The sequence below is a fragment of the Calonectris borealis genome, chromosome 4, assembly GCF_964195595.1.
Source record: "Calonectris borealis chromosome 4, bCalBor7.hap1.2, whole genome shotgun sequence".
In the NCBI taxonomy this organism is placed as follows: Eukaryota; Metazoa; Chordata; class Aves; order Procellariiformes; family Procellariidae; genus Calonectris; species Calonectris borealis.
Window position 1 is genome coordinate 82,302,516 of NC_134315.1, and position 20,184 is coordinate 82,322,699.

General features: G+C 40.8%; 1 protein-coding gene across 3 annotated transcripts in view; it reads right to left on the reverse strand.

The window, feature by feature from the left end:
- Window positions 1-12,071, reverse strand: part of ANK2 (ankyrin 2) — a 347,335-nt gene extending 335,264 nt beyond the window's left edge. The window contains exon 1 of one of the 3 annotated variants that reach the window (XM_075150301.1): window positions 11,906-12,071. The gene's annotated coding sequence lies outside the window, so the exon portion shown is untranslated. Of the gene's footprint in view, window positions 1-11,901 lie in introns of all 3 variants that reach the window. The other 2 variants (XM_075150298.1, XM_075150300.1) reach the window with 2 other exon arrangements.
- Window positions 12,072-20,184: the final 8,113 nt, after the last annotated feature.

The following is a 20,184-nucleotide window of genomic DNA, read 5'->3' on the forward strand; positions in this document are numbered from 1 at the left end:
TTGTTAAGTACAAAATGGCAATTCTACACTCAGGTATACTCTCGGTACAATGAAAAGGAATTTTTCATCTTGTTCAAAGCAGACTATAAACATTGACTACTACAGAGAAATAATACATTAAGGATGCGTTTTTTCAAAGCTACTGAAGTGATTATGGAGCCCACACAGCTCCCATTTAAATTAATAGAAATTGCATGTCTGAATCTCTTAAGCAATTTTGAATACTTTATTATTCTATAAGAGATTTTCCCAGTTTAAGAATACTAAGTTTAGAGTAATAAATTGATAACAAATTATCTCTGATGTACAATGGAAAAATTTCTCAAAGCAGAAGTGAGCTTTTTTTTTTTAAGATGCTACAGTTGTCCTTTGTTTTCTACCCACAGAAAAAAAAACCTCCCCACATAGTCTGATTACTTTTGCAACAAAGCTCTAAAAACATATGAGCACAACAACTGTCTCCTTTCTGCATAAACTATAACACTGAACTACTTGTTTTCCCTTTCTGCTTACCATCTTTCATCTACAAAAAAGATGATGCCCAACCTAGATAAAGCAAATGTAAGACCAATTTCTGAACTGCACGTTTGGTCTTATCAGTTCAGATAGCAGTATCTTTTTCAGCTCCCCTCCCCCTTTTTTTTTTTTTAAAGGTCTTTTAAAGCTGCTAAAGATGCAACAGAGCAATAGCAGTGCTGTCATTCAGACTGATTTAAGGAAGTTGGGTCCATAAACAACTGAGACGGTAAGATAAGGCAGGTGCAAGTTCTTCTCATGATGTTAAAACAAGTGGTACAGCCAGTCTTGTTTATTTACATACAAACAGCCCTGTATGTTGAAAAAAGAAAATCCACCTGTTAAAATATTTAATTTAAAACTATCTTTCATATTGCCACAGATGGTTCTAAATATTTATTTATTATTCTTTTAGACAACAGGTATATGGAGAGCCAAACAGAGAACAGCCACTTTAAAAAAAAAAACGTTAAACAGAAAAAAAAATTACGGAGAGTCCAACACATTTTTAGTTGAAAAAAAAATTCTGTGGTCTACATTTCTGTAACATCAAGGTTATCATTTGACCAATGGTTACTTTCCCATAGAAAGAATTAAAGTTATTTTATTTCACAAGACCTAAATATATGACATTAATATAATTGTCACTGCACAGTACTTAAAGCCCCATTTGAAGACTTAACATGATATACATCCTAACAGTCAACTGGAAGGCCTAGAACAGCCTGGAAAAGCCAGTTAAAGTTTAATAGCAGCTTAGCACACTCACAAACTCCAACTATTAATATTCAAAACGCCTCGCAAATATTGCCCCTTCTTACACAACTCTGAGTCGGTGTACTAACATCATCAGCCTTACAAATAGGACCAGCTCATTAAGATTTCTTCCTTTTATTTAAGTTCCATTTTTAATATTTCAGCTGTCTATGGGACATAGTTTAAAGCAGAACGCGTCAACCTAGCTTAAAGCCAGTAAATCGCAACAAAGACTGCAGAATTGAGCAGTTTGATGAAGTAAGCATGACTGTCTTAACTGGCTTGGAAATTGTCATGGCAAACCATCCCCACCTCACTCAGGGCTTTCTCTAGGAGCAATTTGTCAATCAGTGGCAAAAGCTTTGCCTCCAGTTATAGAGATTCTAGACTTCAGTGGTTCCTATGTTAATTCTCACTGAAGAGAAGAGATACGTAGCTAAAGTATTTTAACTAGTGTAGAAAACAGATGGCTTGCATTTCCTTTGCTCTCAAGAAAGGCTAAACATGCTCCTATATTTAAGAATGTTCTTATAGTTTGTAGTCATAAAATAGTTCAAAAAGCAAAGAACAAGCACCCAAGTACAGGGGGGGAAATAAGCATAGAAAATTTTTCAGAAATTGTAAGGTGTGGAGATAAAAAAAAAAGAGAACTTGAATATGCTGCGCTACAGTAGTCATTACCAACATGCCCATTACAATTACATTAACATGGACATGAAATACCAGGATATAGATAAACAACAGACTATGCTGTGAAATCCTAAGAAATTACTGTTATTTGCCAGTAATTCAATCTGCAAAAGCAAGGTCTGTTTATCACACATAATGTCCAACACTGTTGCAGTGGTTTGCTTTTTGTTTTTTTAATTCATATCAATTAAAGTAAAAGAAAATAAAAACATTTTACAATTGCACATTCACCTTCTACTTGATACTGCTAGTGCTAGACATGAATTACATAGAATGATCAAATACAGACAGCAATTTAATCTGAATACTAGATTCAGTTTTTCCCGAAGTAATTTTAATTTTCAGCAGAAACGATTTAAAATAATTTTCAAATCGATTTTTGCTCTTTTCTCCGAAGATCTGAATTTTAGTATTTTCCAAGTACTTTGAGCTTTCGTTTTAGTATTCTCTGCCGAAGTGACCACAGTCTTACGCATCTTGAATAGCGTGCCCCAAATAGTTTGCAGCATATCTATGTATTACACTGCAGAAGTCAGATATTTCACACTAACTTTAAATTCTGCCTATCCTTCTCATACATCAGGGAGTATTTCATGAAATAAAGACTTACATACATTTAAATATACAGTCCCTTCTAGTCATAACACAGCTGAGATTAGCTTCACTTCACTGCGTTTAGAAGCCATCCTAACATCTACATCAAACTCTCACTCCGAGTAGGCAGGTGGCAATAATAAGAATGAAGGTAAGCTGAGATAGCACATCAATTCAAGCATATCACCTGGACCATAAGGAGATCTCTGAAGATGGATTGATACCATTATATCATTCCATACTATAGTCACCTTTTCTCCCCTTCATTTCCTCAAACTGGAAGGTTGCCACAATAATGTTCTTTTTTAATACAAGTGAATTTTTGTGAAATATTCAGTCACTTTGTGCACAATACAAATTAATAATTGGATACATCTCACCGATAGCACACTGTACATATAATACTTCCAAAAAGTAGGTCATATGAAAGTATAGACGTGAACATTCCTGCTTGTGTAAGAGAAAGGTCATTCCAGATCCATTTGATAAGATTCTGTTTATGGCAACAAAAAGCATGAACTATGTACATAAAGTTGGTTAGCAGACTTCCCAAACAGGAGATAAGGAAAAAAGGGCAAGAAGAGAATAAAGCACTACCTTCACATCTTGCAGCTCTGTTTATATATATACACACACACACAAAATATTTCTATGTAGAAATGTGTGTATATACACAAATATATTTCTCCTTCTTGAGAAGTGGAGACAGTGTAGTTTAACTCCTTAAGGGGTAACAGCAAATACAGTCCTAAGCACTTGCCTTTGCCATCAAGCTTATGTTTAGTGCTGAGTTATCAACAAGATGTAAAAACAAGATAAAATAAACCCAGGTTTTGAAACCTTGAAAGTTATCACAGAACATGGTCATCCAGTCGCTCTCTCTGCTTACCATCCTACAAGGAGTGAAAGAACGCAAGTCACTTATGATCTAGCCAGTTTATAAGTATATAATTCTTGAAGTGTGTTTTAACATGTTTTTATGTCATCTTTTTTTCCATAGGATTTTATAATCAAATTGTCCCCTCACTCCTGCTGTGAAAAAAGCCCTTTAAAAACAAATCAAAACCGCCGTTTTAGCCAACCAGGAAAACAGTGACACTACCTATATGCTGCCAGAGACCATTAACTACATGATTTAAAAAAAAAGTCTTTGATGGATACATGTCACATAGCCTGTAAAACTTGCAGCCATTCTTCCTTTGGCTTCGGCTGCAGCAATTAAGACTCAAGACACTGAGACGAGATGTTCTCAGCCACAGGACAAGTATGACAAGCAGAGGACTGACCACATATAAAACCTTTTAGACAGCAACTACGCACAGACATAATCAAGTTTTGCTTCCACAAAGTAAAGGGAGCTCAAGAGAATCATGGCTGAGATATTTTCCCTGCCCTTCATCGAGAGCAGAGTATCCTGGACTTCAAAAAAAAACTTCCTTTTGAATCCAGACACTACTGAAAATGGCAGATTTTCAAGGAAACACATTTAGTCTAAAAAGTTCTGACCACGACTAAAGTCACCAATCTAACCCAGTGAAAGCTTTGCCGCCCATTTCGCACTTCTTGCTTTTCCTTCAGACCGAAGGGCCTCAAGCGTACATCATCTCTTCACTGTTTTATCCTCTTTTTTTATAGCCAATATAATAGCTTGTGTTAATTGGCAATGCAACACATTTTATTCAAGATTGTTCAGAAGTGGTTTCAGTAACATGACTGCAGTCATTTCATGTATAGTCATTCAGTCATCACTCAGATACAGATTAAAAACTTGTAGAAATTAAGCAGGTGTAAGATGCACCTATCAACTCTGTAAATTTATACAAATGAAGTGGGGAAAAGACGCAACATAGCAAATGTTTTGATTTTTTTTTCCCTTTTGGTTAGAGAAAAACCCAAGAGAAATCATAAGATAAAACCCTTGGACAACACTCAGATCTCTTCAGAGAACCACCACCAAAGATAATACGCAACTCTTCGAAACTGGCAATTAACCATCGTGCATAACAGAACCATTGTCTAAAAACTAGCACAACTACTGATAAAGGTGATAAACAATCAAACATGGAAATTATTAAGAGTCAGACCGTTAAAAGCTGAACTCCAGCTCCAGTCAGGGAGCCTGATTGAGTGTATGCTGCACTTGAAGCATGTGCTTCCCTGCATCAGGTCTAAGTGAATTTTAGCGGTAAGTTTAAAGTGGTATTTGAAGCAGTAAGCCCACTTTACCTGGGCCCCAGTAAAGGTCACATGTTGGGCATTAAAAACCAACCAAGCAGAAGAAAACTGCCCCACAAACAGTAGATTAAGTTCGTGAAATTAAATCCATTCAAAACCATTTTTATTTGCTACTGAACAACCATTCTCTTGGAATGACAAAAAGAGGCAAGGGACAGGAGGAAGATCTTGAACGTCATTCCTATGTCGCACACACTTCACTGCCGGACACCCGTCAGCCCCCGGTATCCCAAGCACTCTCAGCCCTTTGTGCTGGACTGAGAGCAAGGAGGCTTAGGGGTAGTTTAAGAGGGGATCACTCATTATAGCCCCTCAAGGTACAGAGCTGTATGGAAATCACAGTAGAAAAGATAGGGTGTTTTCGTCCCTTGGGAGAAAAGGAGACATCTGCAGCAGCATACGCTATGCCATAGGAATTGCAGTAGCTGCAGCTCTACAGTTTTAGTGAGTCATTTCAAAGACTAGAAATAGAAACCTTTTTCTTTTAAGTGCTTGTACACCATTACCCGATATTATTATGGAACGCTAACAGCTGAACACTGCTCACCTCCCAGGAAAAAAACCCTCTTCTTTCAAAATTAAACCAATAATTTGTTCCATAGTACATGATAATTTTGTTTCATCAGTGTATGCACTCCATCTATCACCTTTCAATCAATCCTTCGAAATCCATTTTACAGAAAAGTAGAGCTGAAATGCTTTATCTTCCTAAACAATGTATAGCGAAGAACCTAACGTGTCAACTGCAGGAAGCCAACAAGCACGTAAACCCCTGGGAGCAGCTAGCGCTCAGGGCAACGGAAGAGCTAAGGAGGGAGCCAGTGAAGGTGACTTACTGAAACAAGCCTCACCAACGCAAGCAGCACTTGGATTAATGGATTTAATTGTATTTATGAAGATTCCTGCTGTCTCTCCGAATTAAAGCAGCACATCTATAAAAGCTGAGGAGTATCCTGGAAGGCATCGTAACTGACATCTTCCTTTCCGGGCATGCAACCTGCATCGGTCCCTGCAGCACGGTCTTCAGCGGTTCCATTCGGCACGCTTCCCTCCCACAGGTGACAGCGAGGAAGCACGCAGAACACCCAGCGGCAGCTGGGCTTCACACAGCTGGGAGAATTTCAACTCCGATACACATGAGAGGCAGCAGCTGGCTGCGGAGCACCGGGCTCCACACTCTAGGACCTTTTTGTCTTTACGATCATCGGATCGGAACCACAAAGAAAACTGTGGTATGAAATCAGCCCAGCTGTTCTGCAGGTCAGAGCACAGACATTTAAGAGCTCTCTCTAACTGCAGGCAATTAAGATTTTAAGTCACTGCCACTATTTAAAAAGACCAAGAAATGCAAAGAGCCCAAAATACCGTGTTTACTTCAGCTCAAATCAAAACATTGATTTCTCTGCTTACAAACCAGCTCTTGAATCAATTCATCTTTTTAAAAATTGATAAAATACTTATTTCTAGTAGTCATCAACTTTCTGTTCAAGAAATAAATAGAAATAGGAGCTCTTATAAATAGGTGCTTCCTGTTTAATATCAAAAACTCCCCAAACCTACATTTTCTGTATAAGGCACAATATGCAAAATTCCTTTGCAGCTAATTTTGTAGTTTCTCTCTAGGTAGATTATAATTGTAAGCCCCAACTGATTTATTTCAAGTAATCTGCATGTGTTAAAATCCCACCACCGCCCTACGCCTTTCCCTAGAAAAACCAAGAAGAAACAGCATTAGGTTCTGTCTCCAGAACTTCAAATAGCAGATGGTAACAATACATAGTGGAGATGTTTCTTATGCAAGTTAAAAAAATATATACTGCCATCAATGAAGCTCAAGAACTTGAATAGGACTATAGGACTACTACAACCTCAAACCTGTGCTGAGCCACAAAATAAAAATCACAATAGAGTTCAGTTATTTTTAACAGTGTGTGTTCAATCAGTGCACCATAGGTCAAAATAAACCTAAGGGATCATCATCTTAAGCTTTTATTTACACACAAAAAATGGCTTTAGATTCAAAATAGCCTCTCGATAACCAAGGTTTTAAAGACTTCTGAATTTTGTAGAACATGTTTAAAGTTAAGTTCCTTTTTTTTTTTTAAAATGAGATACATTGCTTATTTTGAAAAGTTCTCTCCCTTACTTTCCAAAATGAATTTTCCGAGTGAGCTAAGAGATGGCAAGTGAAATTTTCCATTTTACATATATATGTACATGTATACTTTTTTAAAAATATATATATAAATACATATTTTTATAACATATTTGCTTCTTGTCTCTAAATCACATTGCAAAGTTGGGAAAAAAGTGTAAAGTGAAAGCTTTTGTCAGGGAAAAAAAGAGAGTAGGAGAGGATGAAGACATTTCAAATAAGTTGAAAGGAAGTTTAAGAAGATGAAAAACATTTTCAGGCCACTAGTCTAATAAGAATTCTGCAACCTAAAAAATTATATAAACGTCTCTGAAATTTAACCTATGGGCTCCGAGGAAGGTCAATGAAATAGCACAGGAAGGCAGTCAAGTGACAAGTCTCAGCTTCTAGTTTCACTGCAAAGGTCAATGATGGGATGGAGAAGAGATGTTGGGGGGTGGGAAGGCAAAAGATTGTCTCTGGAAGTGGAACGGGCGTTCTGCTGAAGAGCTAAAATGGCATAGCTAGCCAAGTAGAATCATAGAATCATTAAGGTTGGAAAAGACCTCTAAGATCATCAAGCCCAACCGTCAACCCGACACTACCATGCCCACTAAACCATGTCCCTAAGCGCCTCATCTACATGTCTTTTAAATACCTCCAGGGATGGTGACTCAACCACTTCCCTGGGCAGCCTGTTCCAAGGCCTGAGAACTCTTTCAGTAAAGAAATTTTTCCTAATGTCCAGTCTAAACCTCCCTTGGCACAACTTGAGGCCATTTCCTCTTGTCCTATTGCTAGTTACTTCTTGTAAAAACATTGAGCTCCAAATATCTTGGACAAATTATTGATACTCCTTCAAACAGAAACTATCAAAATATAAATTCATTCCAGATGACAATGATGGCAGACTCGTCTGAAAGGGGGCACAGATCGCGCCCGTCAGGAGAGGAAGACACCAACGTGCCAGCACCACCGAGGGGGCTGGGAAGGCTGGGCTCCCTGGGCTGGAACCCTGCTTTGAGAGCACGACAGTCATGCAGACGAACAGCACCCTGTTCATCCCACCCCCTGCTCAAAACGCCCGGCGCACGTCAACGCTCCAGGTGTGAGGTTTCCCTCTGCAGCAGCCACACGGCAACATGGCTGAGCTTTGGGACAAGAGTGGGAATACATGCTGAGAAACAATGGATAAAAAACCCAACAGAATCACATTTACATGACTGGTATATATTTTGTATGATCATAAAACTGTAACACCATTTATAGTAAGATGTTAGATATAAGACAGTACGAAAAAAAAATCTTAAACAGCCTATGACTAATTGCTGTGCATCATGACCCATTTAGGAGTCCAAACTTATAATTAAAGTTGCCGCACAGAGCTTACCAACTTGTTCTGTGTAATGAACCAGCCTTGATAAAGTTGTTCTATGGAAACACAAATATTTTGCTTCCAAGCAGACAAATGACCCACAGATCTACACTAACTTGTCAGTTCATTCTCCTAAGGAAGGGCTAAGGTTATGAAGCTTAAAATGTAACTTTGTATACGTATTAATTTTAGTATCAGAGTTGACATAGCTCAAGATAACCAAACTCTTTCCACTTGGTCGAGCACTCCCAATGAATGGAACTGAACTACTTTCAGGAGTTAAATCTTCCAAAACTTAAATGCCTAAATGCTTTCAGATTACAATAGCAGCAGTCACAGGAGGAGAAGTTAGCATGCCATTATCCCCAATGCATAGGAATTACACATTTAAGTCCTTGTCAGTGTCTGCATTATCTTGTCACTGTTAAGACACAACAAAATTCAATGTCACATTTAACAACTGGAAAGGTCTCTGAATACTAGTTCATAATCGACGATGAACAAAGGCTCTTCTCACAGTTGGCCCAAATCGATATTCAGGATTTCAATATTCAGGATTTATTGCCAAAATTAAAACTCAGCCCCTTTAGCTGTGCATGCTTATACGTCAGTATACTACAGTATGAAGCACATTTGTAGGATACATTTACAAAGCACGTATTATCTAGTTGTGTATGGGGCACACACTCTTCTAGTGTTTTGGTTGATACTGTATTTATATGGTCGCCTCATAAATGGCTGCAATACATTAATCTTCACAGTGCCCTATGAAAAAGAAGGAAGTATCATCAACCCTATTTTACCAAAACATTTAATGATTTGCCCCAGATCACACAGGAAATGCGCGGTGATGCCGGGAACGGCTCCTGGGATCTCAGAAATCCCATCTCAATATTCCGGCCACGCTGCCATCCATTCTCAGCCATACTTAATACAACTAAATTACTGATGGCAACAAACAGCAGAATCTGACTTTCAGATGAGCCGATCCGTACAATGAGTCAATCCATAACTTTTGTCTCCTTCAGACACTTAGATAGATGGGCTGTTTGCCCAGCATGTTATAATAACCCTGAAAGGCGTTTGGCTCAGACTGTAAACACATTAGCATTAACTTAAATATGCTGCTTTGTTTACTATATGAGATATCGGCTTCTGCTCTATGCCTAAGTGATACCAATTAGAGAGACTCAAATACAGCGCTTGCAGAACAGTTTACAGCACGAGAGTAAAGCTACCCACTAATACAAAATGTAGTGAACTTCAGCTGGTATTTAATTCCTCCAAAGCATTATCGTCTGACAGTCACCTCCTTCTTTTCCAGTCATGGACTTGTCACGATTTACATTCAAAACCTTCACAAAAAGGTGATTTAGAAAGCATTAGCAACTGGGTCCACTCCCGCTGCTTCTGAAATGGGTGAACGTGACACCAGACTCGCATGTGACTACAGATTACAGCAAAACCACCCTTGATTTAACCTGCCAGAGAGCAAGACAGGAAAATCACTGAGAATTCTGCACTTTCAGCTGTTTAAACCCATTACAGAGTCCACACGGCCACATAGGCACTAGAGTAAATCATCGAGTGGGATAGGACACCATTCGGTAACAAGAGGCTTTCCTTATTTCTCTGGAGTTACAAATGTAGCAAGCCTAGGAGGGGTCTAATTACACTCAGAACACCCAAGCAGCGTTGGAAGTGGAAATTTATTGACACTATGAGTGTAGCTTAATGCGCAAACTGAAAATACCAATCAAGGATTGTATCCGGACCACTGAATTACCCACAGCTTGCTAGGGTAAGCAGATTGCTGCAAGCCAATGAAGTTACCTGACAAAACCATACGCAAGATTTATAATAAAACCATACTTTGCTTTTAATGGGTTTTAGTGAAATAAGAAAAAGCTAAGATCGGAATTTTTTTACCGTTATTTTGAAATGCTTAGAAACAAGTTCAGGATTCATTACCAAGACACCCTGCTGGAATCCAGAGTCACTAATTACCCAGATGGGCATAGAGGGAGCCGATCCAAAAATCTATCCAGGTCAATGGACTGCTTTTTATCAATCGTAGCAGCCTTCAGATCAAGCCCTAGAATACCAGTGCTGACCTGACTAGTACCGGCTTATCCTTTAAACTCAAGCCATAATTACCATCAGGTGCCAACCTTGCGTGGCTCTGCCCTTTTGAAAGCACATAGATGCGGAAATAAGAATGATATACAATGCAACAACAAAGAGCAGCAAAACAGCTTATTAAAATGCGTTTTCTCGCTTTTCTGTACTAACCAACTCTTCCACCTTGTGCTCCCAAAAAAGTGGAGGTTTCTGAGCATAAAGTGCAGCACAGATTCACAAACACATTCTCCAGCAGCTACTACATGCTACTTTGCTTCCATTAACACCTCCACAAAGATCAAGCCCATTTTGCAGAAAAATGAGAGAAGCAAACGGCAACAGGCCTATTTCCCAGACATGGCCCCATACACAGTCACTCATGGCAGTTTAAGCATGTTCTTAAAATCTGTTTTCCCTCTTCAACACTCTACCACAAAGAAAAAGAGAGTAAAATACATCAGCTGGCTAGTCAGACATAGCTGAGACTAAATTACAGAAGATGAATTTACATTACTGGTGATTGCTTTTTTCCCCCCTCATATGAAAAAAAAAGAAATCCAGAAGCAAAAGCAAAGGTTAAAACAATCTGTATTTCAAACAGCTGACACGCCCAAGGGCCTTATTCAATGCTTCGTCTTCGGCTTCTGCACAGTCAGAATCTGTACACTGCTGCCAACGAAGCCCTAAGCCTGTAAACCGTGTGGTAAAGCACCTCACATGAGCAGCCTGTACATTCAGCTGTTTAATATCACAAACACTAACTAGTGTTGCCTGATCATATTATGAGGGAAATTAAATGGGAAGCAAGGAACTCAACATGCTTGTCTACCGTTCAGGCTCCTTAAGGAGAAAGAAAGGAAAGGAAGAAAAGCTGAGGAATGAGGACATTTTGCTTCCCTCGAGCCTTCGTTCAATTTAACAGAAGAATCAGAAACCCCAACGACCTCCTCTAGCAACCCCCTCCCATCACACTGAGCAGATCTTGCAGACAACTCTTTCCAGAGGGTACAGGAATTATTGACAAATCTCCCTCTGCATCTTCCCAATCATCACAATGATCCTTCTCACCCAAGGACTGCAGAAGTGCAGAGTTTGGCACAGCTGAGGCAAGCCCCCTTCCATGCAGTTCTTCCAAAGATGCAGCAAGAGCACCTGCGCCTACCGTCCCTCGGCTGCCCGGGATGTCACAGAAAAATCTCTCCGCAGCTAGCGATTCAAATGGGGGCTTTACTAGCCGATGCCCCCGTCTGCCTGACGCATTACTTGGCCAGCAGGCAGACTTCCTGTTTCTATTTTAAAAAAAAGTTCTGATTATCCCTCCCTGCTCTTTATTTCAATAGTTTCTTCACAGTACAAGTGCTGGGGTTGCCATCGACAAACACCAATAAAAAAAAACCAACCCCACAACACCCAAGCCCCGGCCACCAACCAGGACACCCTTACAACCCCCCTGAAGGGAACGGGACCCCCGATAACTTACGCACGGGTGTTATTTCCTTGCTCAGCGCTGCATTTTGGAGAGCCTCCCTCCATCCACCCGAGGAGCCCGGGCTGCCGCAAGCCGCGGACAGCCCGCCTCCCGCGGCTCCCCGCGAGTGACAGTGCCGCGCAGGGAAGCCCTCCCTCTTCCCCTCCCTCTCCCGCTGTCTCAAGCCCACGACCACGCAGGACGCTCCTGCCCGCCGCGGGGGCGGTGGGGACAGCCGGACCCGCCCCCCCCCACTCTGTGACACGGCCCCCCGCCCCGGGAGAGCTGCTGCCCCGGGCGAGACGAACACGCGTGGGGCTCCTCGACGGCCCCCGGCCCCGGCTGGCAGGGGAGTGGGGCGGGCACCTCCCGTCCCTGCTGAGCGCCGCTCTGGGGGTGCTAGCTCTTACCGGGGGAGGAGAGAGGGGATTCACACCAAAAAAAACGGCGTCCAACAGACTATAAACACCACAGACACATACAGCTGCTTTTTGTTCCCCCACTGCCCCCCTCGTGAACTGGGAAGCGACCGTGACCTTTGGGAGTGGGGCTGGTGGATTACCAAAACGCTGGCAACAGCAGCAGTGCCAGAGCTGGGAGCAGGGAAGAGAAGGGAAACGGAGAAAAGCAGCTGCTTCTAAACAGTTTGGCTGAGCTGGCTAGGAGGCCAGCTGACAAACGATGCTAGCTTTGATTAAAAACACATCCAAGTCTGCTTTACCGCTGCATTACAATACACTTCTGTGACTACAGCTCTGCAAAAATGATGATGCTTGAGGTGCAAAGCTGGAGTAAGAAATTAAGTCTAAGCCAGTACTTCAAGTAGCATCCGAAAGCAAAGCCCTGGGAAAGGAAAGGCTGGGAGAATTAGGGACGGAAGGAAAGGCACATCATGGGATAGGGCTGGCAGAAAGCGAACGGCGTGCCACCACCACCAGCAGTGAAATGCAACACAGTACAGAGACCCCTGCTTCAACAGCTCCACAGCGTATTTCTCCACGTGATAATTCAAATGGTCTGAAGAGCAGTCTTCGACTGCCCTGGCTGTGAAAAGCACAGAACACAGTGGTACTCGAGTAAGACGATGTGGGGGGTTGTTTGGTTTCTGTGAAGGTCACTGTTGAGATTAAAAGGGAGCTTAAGCTTATATAGCATCAAAAAGGTTACTTGATATAAATGTCTCATTAAAGTGGCTTTTTATTTTTCCCCTCCATGCCTTGCCGCCTATTACTTTGTTTCTTCCCCCCAATGAACTTTAAGAGCTTTAAGGAACCAGTTTAATACAGGAAAGCAGAAGCTAATTTGATCACAAGGATTTAGGTCAACTTCAGTTCAAGAACCTAACCAGGTCTCATTTAAGTAAATGGCTGGTTTTCCTACCCGTTTAACAGAGGGCCACGTTCTCATAACCACACATACGGCAATCGATAGGATTTTTCAAATAAATTTGCTACTCTATCCAATCCTTTACATGTTACAGGCACAGACACAGGTCTCCTTTTTGAGGATAAAATAAATTGGCAGAATGCTGCTGCAGTGGTGAACCGAGCAGTCAGTGAGGTAATGGTCACTGCAAAACAGAAGGGGATATTCTAGGTCAGCACCAGGGTTTATTTTCTAAAGCAGTTTCAGAAAATACCATCCTTTACGATGTGGTTCAAAGATGATGGTAACACCTCTCATTCATCTAGTATATCATCACTTCAGCATAGAATGGACGAAGTTTAGCGCTATTACAATTTTGGGGCTTTTCCAGTGCAAGAATAGAATCTAACAGTGAAGGGTACTAGGTATTTTTCCTAGCTGTGCAGTCTTCTGACTAAGGAAGAAAGCTCTGTATTAAGCATACAAAACCTTGTAGTGCAAGCAGATGGATCTTGAATACTGAAGTGTCAGCCACATAACGTTCGATAATTTCAGTAAGAAAATATTAATCCACACATCAAAAAGTAACAGAAGGTAGGCTTTGATGTGCTATTAAAATCAGAAGATTGGAGCAAGGGTTAAAGAAAACAGCAAGTAGGAAGAAAAGCAAAAATACAAAGAAACTATACATCAGCTCTGGTCAGTGCTATCTGGAACTGATTCTGAGAAAGCTTTAACAGTTCTCAATACTCTTCCCATCAAAACTGTAAATGAAGTTAAGATATTTATGTTGCAATTTTTTTTTTTTCCCAACAGATCTTTCCATACTTTTTTCCTCCTATAAATTGTGTTATGCTTCCACTGACATAAAATGACTAAAGTGACCTACAACTTCATTCTGAGACCAAAGCAAGCGGCGGTGTTATTTGTGCAGCCTGATGAGGCAGGGTATTTTGAATCCTGCAGCACAAAACATGCACCAAGTAGAACACAAAGGAAGCCAAGAATAAAGAATGCTAGGAAATTGCTGCATTGAAATATGTGGCATGAAACATTCATTTGTTTTTCCCCATTCCTCCTTCTCTCATTTTCCAGATACATTTAAGTTGTTTCATTCATAGCAAATGAAATCGATAATGCTTTTAGCTCTGAGTACATCAGGAGTTCAGCACAATGCTGCACCCCTTTCAAACCTAACTCCTTCCAGAGTTAAACAGGAGCAAATCCCAAGTGTCAAAGTAATGCTGGAGCAGGCCCAGCATAGCCATAAGTAAATACATATACATACATTGGGGCTCTTAAAAGGATGGGGAAAGCAACGGTGTTTTAATGCTTCTTAGTGGACTGCATTGGGTGTCAAAGCAGCTTGAGCAGAAGACTCTTCTCTCTTGGAGGGGGCAGCAGGAAGCAAGCCATTTCACTAATTAAAGCTCTTCTTCCACGCTTCATTTTCTGACATTTCAGCAACCCAGCCTCCCTCCGTCGCAGTTGCCTTGCCATGGGCAGAGTGGAACACGCCATTGAGCTCAAGCCAGGGGCCGTGCTTCTGAGGCTGCTAACTTGTGACTCGGCTCAGTAACAAATTAAAAAAACCAAACGAAGAAAAACACGAACCAACAGGTTACTACCCAAAGATGCATTTCAAGGAGGACACTCATATCCACTGAACTTTAGAATGTCTTTTCCATTATGGAGTTGAAGTCTTGATTACATTACAACATAACTAACAAAAAGAAGTGGCCAAAATAACCCATCACCAACCAGCAGAAAAAGGAGCCCATTTCTCCTGCTAGAGAATGCTTCAAGGGTTTCACCCTAAAAATAAGAGGTTTTTTCTGCATAGTAACAGACTACAAAAGCAAAGGAAAATATTTCTCTCCAGCACTAATCCCTTCAGAAATAAGCTAACAAAGGCCAACTCCGAGCAGAGCCCTTCACATGCTATCTCTTAAACCACTAAACGAGGGGCAATTTTCACCTTCCTGGCAGAGCAAGCCACAGACTGCAAGCAGCACTTGCCAAATGCACATTAGCCCATGTCTATGTAGCAGCTTTAAATTACTGTAGATCAGAGACTTGGGTATTTCAAAGGCAGGCTTGTTGGTTTGGGGTTTGTTTTTTTTTTTTTTTGTAAAAGTTCCAGTCTTCATGGCAGTTACTTCATAAAGGTAACAGCAAGCCCAGAGATCCCTCTCAAAAGGAACTGCTGTTAAAGGGATCAATCAGAATTTTCATATGAGAGGCAGATCCATATTCTCCCCAGGGGAAGCTCCAGCTGTAGAAAGATCAAGATGACATCTACCCACCCACGTGGGTCCTGACCCACTCAAATATAGTATTATGTGTTTCCTGGCACCAATTCTGTTCCTACCTTACCTCTCTATCACTAACCCCAAACCAAATCCCACGGACTCACTTTCATCAGGTAATGGGAAAAGCAAAGAAAAAGTATTTAACTTATGTCCTTGACTTCCTCTTCCAAAACCTGGTGGGTTTCAAGGGAGGAGAATCAGGAAACATAATAAAGCCACATTAACAAGTGAAGGATGCTCACTTGTTGGTTGAAAGGGTAACTTGAAAGAATCCTTCTCTACTCTTGCCATTTTTCTCCACTGTTGTTTGCCTTCCCTTTCCTCCCCCTCAAAGCCTTACTGGTAAGGGAATCTAACTTCATTTACAGCATAGGCAAAAAGAAGTTCTCTGGTATTTGTTCATTTCCAGCATTACGTCTTCCTAATCCAATTTCTGTGCATCTCTGTTTAGTGTTTGGGACATAATTGAAGGAGGTGGTTCCTATGTTCAGCCACCAGCATGAGCCAACCTGAAGATTTTCCAAAGCTCACGATGGGAACAAGCAGCTTTCAAACCAACCTAAAAATTGCCCGGGGAGCCAGTACCACAGCAGGCAGGTTCCATCAAGGTGCCCAGAGACGACTACATTGTAATCCTTACAAACACACAGATCCACACAGGCTGGATCCACTCTACGATACCCAGCAAAATTTAGATTCTGATTTTTTTTTTTCCCCAAGAAAAGCTATAGTCTGTTATCACATCAATTCATCCTACGGACTGTGGAAATCAGAGCTACAGTGCTCCATCTCTGAAATAACAGAATTTGTTATTAAGTACAATGTTGGCGGGGAAAAAAAACAACCCACATTTCTGCTAATTGAGTACAAATTTTCCTCAGGCTTCCACCTACCCCAAAGGCCTGCTTACTATTTTGGGGGATTAAACTCACTGCAGTAGCCTTCAGAGCATGCCAAGTGCTACTTGCCCTTGCAGATAGACCCTAGCAACACCAAACTACCAGAATTTATTGAGAATGCTTTTTCCACTGCACCTGAGGGGTGGTTGGGAGAAAGTGTTTTGAGGAAAATGAGCAGATCCCGAAGCCGAAGAGTAAGATGCTGGCAGGAGGTAGTGTGAGCAGAGGGGGCTTTTATAGTGTCTTCTATTTCCATTTGAAAAAGAGTTCTCAGTATTGAGATACACCCCCTCCGCCTACAGATTAATCTGTACTTTTAAACACAAGCTTCTTGTTAAACAAAAACTAAACAAAGAGACACAAACCTCCTCAGCACATTATATATTTTAATGGAACTGTCCTTGATGTGTGATATGAAGGCAAATTCGCTTCCTGTCAGCCTGACTCCGTCTAATGGACTTACAAGCTGCAGCTTTTCCACTCCTCTTAACGACTTGTTGCAATGGAGATGAGCGCTCTGCGTACAGCAATGCCATCTTCTGGCACAGTTCCTGTGAGAAAGGGAACTTGCTGAATACCACTAAAAGAAAGCTCCTGTTTTGAGAAAACAGAAACTCGGACTCCACAATAAATCTCGGATTTTCCCCTCTCCATCGCACGTACTGGTGGGCTCTAATTGTTCAAGGGACTGAAATGAAGCGGTGAGAACGCACAGAGTGCACTGTAGGAGCAAACTCGCTCGATTGTCTCTTAAAGGCGCACCGAGTACATCACCGAGAGCAAAGATTTACAAACTCTGTGGCTGAAGACATGGGATGTGTTCAAAGCTCATCAATGCAGGAACCTGGCAGGAAGGGCAAGAAGTCAAAACAGAGCCAACTTTGCATATCCCTGGGAAAATGCTTTCTGTATCAGCAAACATTTCACACATCTGATTTATTTCACTTTTGTATTCCCAGCCAGAAAAATCTATATTAAGCAACAGCAAAGATTGAAAACACGTGCTATTTGCATTGAAGAAATAAACAAGGGCTAGCAATTCATAACTTTGTCACAATTCTGAACCATCTCTATTTGTCATTTGGACACATAGTAAGACAGACTTAAGATAAAGATTTCCCACTAAATCTAATACCTATGCTTTTTTCCCCAAGATTTGCAAGGTTCATGCTACAGTATGTATTGAGAGTACAGATTTCTAAGACTGAACGAGAAAGTCAGATCTTAAAGTAGCTCTACTCTGAAATAATACTTGAGAAAAAACATTGTGCAGTTCTTACTTACTGTGTCATTTGATATCTGGGAATCAGATGTGCTGCAGAAATGCTAATCTTGCCATCTCAGCCAAAACAGCCCATGCCCTACTTCTTCTCAGGTACCACTACCACCAGTAAGACCATGACAAACAGACAAATTCCAGTTAATACTTTTCTCTGACATTTTCATCCTGCAACTCATTCAGAGATCTCAAAAAAAATACTTGGCAACACCCATAAAAAACAAAATTTCCTTTGCCCTCCACCAATGAAAAAATAATTCAAGGAAATCTTTCTGTGAATGAAATCAGCCATTGATTCTCATATATTTGTTCATTAGGGAAGTGTCAACTCCACATAGTTATTTTATAAAAGAACAGCGTATTTTAAACATTTGTGCTTTCACATGAGTAAGGTATTTTGGGCTGTAATTTGTAAAACTGTTGGACAAAGCTGAAAGCATTCTGCTTTCATTTCCCATTTCTTTGATGTCTTCCATTGTCTTGCCTCTGCTTTTTTCCCCACTCTATCAGTTTTGTTTTCCTCTTCTCTCTCTCCACCCCCTGTGTTTCTTTCAATTCCCATCAAAAAGGGCCTTCCCCAACTTCCCTGTACAAAAGTTACCTTCTCTCGCTTTTGTTACTGCTCCAAGTTAAAGGCAGTTTTTACAGATGGCTCCCTCCATACAGAGCATAGCCTTCATCAATGCTTATAAGTAACCTCTTAACACACACGGTTGGTTGTGCAAAAAGAAGCCAGAAAACATTTATTTTATAAAAAAGTTGACCCGTTACTTTTTGTTTTAAAGAAGAATTTCATCAGTTTCGGACTTGTCTAACATGTGTGATAAATACCACCAAAGCTGTTCACAAAGCACTTCAAGTCCTAGATTTCCATCTTTGAAACTTCTGATGGGACAGCCTGTTAATTTGTTCACCATTTCGGAGGTCAATGATCATCAGACCCTTTCTACATCACGAAGTCCCTGTCCTCCTTACGGCAGTGCCAGGAAGAGAGAAGATAGCAGCAGAGTTTGGATGCTTTTACAGGCACAGCAAAATAGTCACCTGCCTGACCACGATACCAGCATGGCAAAAGGTGCTACTTTACAAACAGGGGTAGATTCTTTCGGCAAAACGTAAGCACGCTGACATCTTCTAAATCCCCAGTCTTTCAGTTTGGGCTTCCTACGCTGATGCTCCCAAAATTCAGGTTTCTTTTAATATCAGTTGGAAAGAACAACCATTTTGACAAACTGGGCTGTCTGGGTGCATCAGCATCTTGGCCTGGCATGACTCGTAAGGCCGTGCCCCAACAGGAAGCACCTCACAGCCTACGCTGCTAAAGCATTAAAAGGAAACGAGATGAAGAAATACACAGTTTTGCAGCCACCAGAATTGCTCTAGGAGCTGCCTGAATTGTTCCAGTTAGATTCAAGTAGCAACATGAGTTCACCTCTCAAGTCTTAAGAGAATCCGTATAGGTAAAACACTGTCTGAAACAAAATCTTAGGTGTCTAATAAAAAGAAAACTCCAAGTACGCTGTTTCCCACAGTAAGTGTGCCTAGAGACTCTTGTTCCCATAGATTCCTATTAGACTAAGGTCAAGAGTTACAGATATGCTCCATTCTCTCAGCAATTCTTACTAGTTGATAATAATTCCCTTTCAGAAATTCTGTATTTTATCTTTCACAGTATCAAACATTTCAAGATGAATGTGCTTTGATCAGACTCTCTGCTCATATTCCGACTGAAAGAGGGGAAGGCTGTATGGAGGCATGGCCTACAGTTCAAGTGCATTTTTCCAAAATTGTTTTGATTTATCTGATAAGCCATTGAAGAGCCAGCCTATAAAAAAAAACCAGCCAGACAGGCAGGCACTTCCAAGAAAACAAGATTATTACTGGAACTATCTTCAGTTAAATAAAGTTTATCCTCTAGACACGTTCACATAACAACCACTAACGCTGTCCTAACATATGTGGTAAATAGAACAGACAGACAACCACAGTCACTCAAAACATGAAGCTGAAGAGCTGCCACAATCAGGTTTGGTTTTAAGGCCCATTCAGCCACGCATTTGGCTTGTTTCTTCTTCTGTGGGGGAGATCAGTCATTCAAAATAATATCGCTCAGGACTTACCACCCAAATTCTCTATCACCGTCTGATTTACTTGAAGAGTATTTTCATGTTCAATTTTTGTAATCATCAAGCAATATAGCAAATAGCACAGTTACGCCTAGCCAGTACACAAAAGCTGTAGAATAAACAATGCTCCAGCAGGGCAACTGGTATGAAAATGGTGCTACTGACTTTTTGGAAGCTGCATATTTAGTTCTCCCTTAGTTTTATTATAAAACTATAAATTACTAGTTTAAAGCTACTCCTGTATCTCAGTTATATAGGCATTAATGCATACAATACTAGGATAAAAAGCTCAATTTTTATCCAGAAGTGGCACA